The sequence below is a fragment of the Rhagoletis pomonella genome, unplaced genomic scaffold, assembly GCF_013731165.1.
Source record: "Rhagoletis pomonella isolate Grant_MI unplaced genomic scaffold, Rhpom_1.0 Rhpom_scaffold_00003, whole genome shotgun sequence".
NCBI lineage: Eukaryota > Metazoa > Arthropoda > Insecta > Diptera > Tephritidae > Rhagoletis > Rhagoletis pomonella.
The window spans coordinates 22,824,137-22,826,688 of NW_023458557.1; positions in this window are offsets into that span (position 1 = coordinate 22,824,137).

The window sequence follows — 2,552 nt, forward strand, 5'->3', positions numbered from 1 at the left end:
TCGAAAATCGAAAAGGCTCTGGAGTCTAAGAACATAACCCTTTGTGCCTTCATTGACATTTCAGGGGCTTTTGACAACACGTCATACAGGGCAATAAGAGATGCCCTGATACGCAAGGGAGTGAGCCCCATCATAATAAATTGGGTGCTTTCTATGCTAAAAACAAGGAAGATCAGGATGGAGCTGGGAGGCACGAAAGAATCGATTACAGCCACAAGAGGTTGCCCTCAAGGGGGTGTACTCTCTCCTCTTCTGTGGACTATGGTTATAGACGAACTCCTGTTCCTACTGAACGACCATGGCTTTGAAACACAAGGATATGCAGACGATCTGGTAATTTGTGTAACAGGGCAGCATGACGAAACGATCTCCAACCGCATGCAACAAGCCCTGCGCATTACGCAAAGATGGTGTGACACCAAAGGATTATCCATTAATCCTACTAAATCTATTCTGGTTCCGTTTACCCGGAGGAAAAAGTTATCCATGACAGAATTGACTCTGGGCGGCACTAGAATAGGGCTCTCAAATGAAGCAAAATACCTGGGGGTGTGGCTAGATAAGACACTCACCTGGAATGTACATTTGGATGCAACCGTAAACAAGGCAATGAGAGCCTTCTTCGCATGCAAGCGACTTTACGGGAAGACATGGGGACTCTCCCCCAAAATGACTTACTGGTCATTCAACACAGTTGTGAAGCTGATAGTCACCTATGCATCCTTGGCATGGTGGACAAAAGCGACACAAAGAACTGCTAGCGCAAAACTAAGCAAACTACACCGAATGGTGTGCATTGGTATAACAGGGGCTATGCGGACCTGTCCTGCTGATGCACTTAGTGCTCTTGTAGGCATACCGCCCTTCCCAATTCTAATAGAGAGGGAGGCCAGTCTCTCGGCACTGAGAATCCTAAACACTTCCGAGTTAAAAACCGGAAACATGACCGGTCATATGAAGGTCCTTATGAAATTCACAAATGACCCCATAATGCATATGAGGGACTCAGTAGCTCCGATACTAGTAATTTCTAGTTCTAAACCAAAAGAGATATAAGAAAACGGCAAATGCAGAAATGTGGGCAATAGATAGTGTATATAAAATATACAATAAAAAAAAAAAATTACAAAAATCACATAACTGTTTTGTTGGCGCAGCGACAATATGTTCACTAGTAAAAAACGAAATCACAAAAATTGCCAAGTGAAAGTTAAATTTCCTCCTGGGAATTTGCAAACAAAATTTCGCGTTTCGCATCGCCTACTCACATCAAATAATACTGCTTCGGTCAGCCCACTTTGCCTTTGTACATTTGAACTACATAGTACTCCAGCGCCAAAAATATATGTACATATAAATACGTGCATACATATGTACATACATACATACGTACGAACCACCATGCAGCGAAATAAAGGTGGCGCCTTCCGCGGACCGCTAATCGTCTCTTTCTCGATTTGACAGCATCCACCCTTTCCCTGACGTCACTTTACTATTTTTCAGCACTAGTGATGAATACTAAATATTCATATTGTACCTATTTGCCGAAAAGTTGTAAACAGTAAACATGTACTTTTATGTGCATGTCTCTTGGTGGACTACATCTTCCATCTGTACCATAACAACTTTTGGACTTACATGAAACAATATTTTACTACGTTCCAACTGTACCTAAAATAATGTGATTGTACCGAATGTAAATTAAAATATAAGAAGCTGAAGAGTAGGTACAATTCAACCTAGTTTTACATCACTATTTCGCACCACTTGTTCGCTTCTTCCTCTTCTTCAAAATTATTCTATACACTCTCATTCTCAAAATAATGTGACGTAACAGCCAGTTGCTCTCAGCTCGATTGGCGCAATCTTGTATTCTATCATTCTTGCGTACGAACCTTAGTGCTTTCAGACATATAGCAAGCGAATTTGCACATATATATGTGCATACATACTTGTTAGAAGATCAAACAGCCCATGTACATATTTGTTTTCACTTTGGTCTCTCTTCCTACCTTCTAGGTATATATACATATGAGTAGTCCACTTGCAAACAGCGTAATACGATTTTATAATAGTAAGCCATAAATTAAAAAAAAAAGTCTACAGCAACAAGTAACATCCACATTGTATATTTATTTTTATTATCTGAAAATTGTGATAAATAAGAGGCTAATAACATTAAAAAACAAAATAGCAGAGTGGTAGTTTTTGCAAATTATATATATAAAAATTTAATATAGCGAGTTTTGAAACAGTAACTTTTATATAGCTAGCTTTTTTCAGCTTTTCGCATTCTCTCTTCCATGAAAGTTGGTCTCATTTTTTCTAGGACGTCTTCCACTAGGCACCGAAACTACCAAGTTTTCTTGCAGTTTTCTAAGTTTATCAGAATATGGAGACTTTCGAGCTTATATAAATGCGTACAATAAATATTATAGCGACTTTTGAAAGTGTATATATACATACAGTAAGTATTATAGCGCCTTTTGCTAGAGTAGCTAACATTTGTAACGAAGCGTTTTGCTTGCCCCGATGCTTCTTCTAAAATGCTG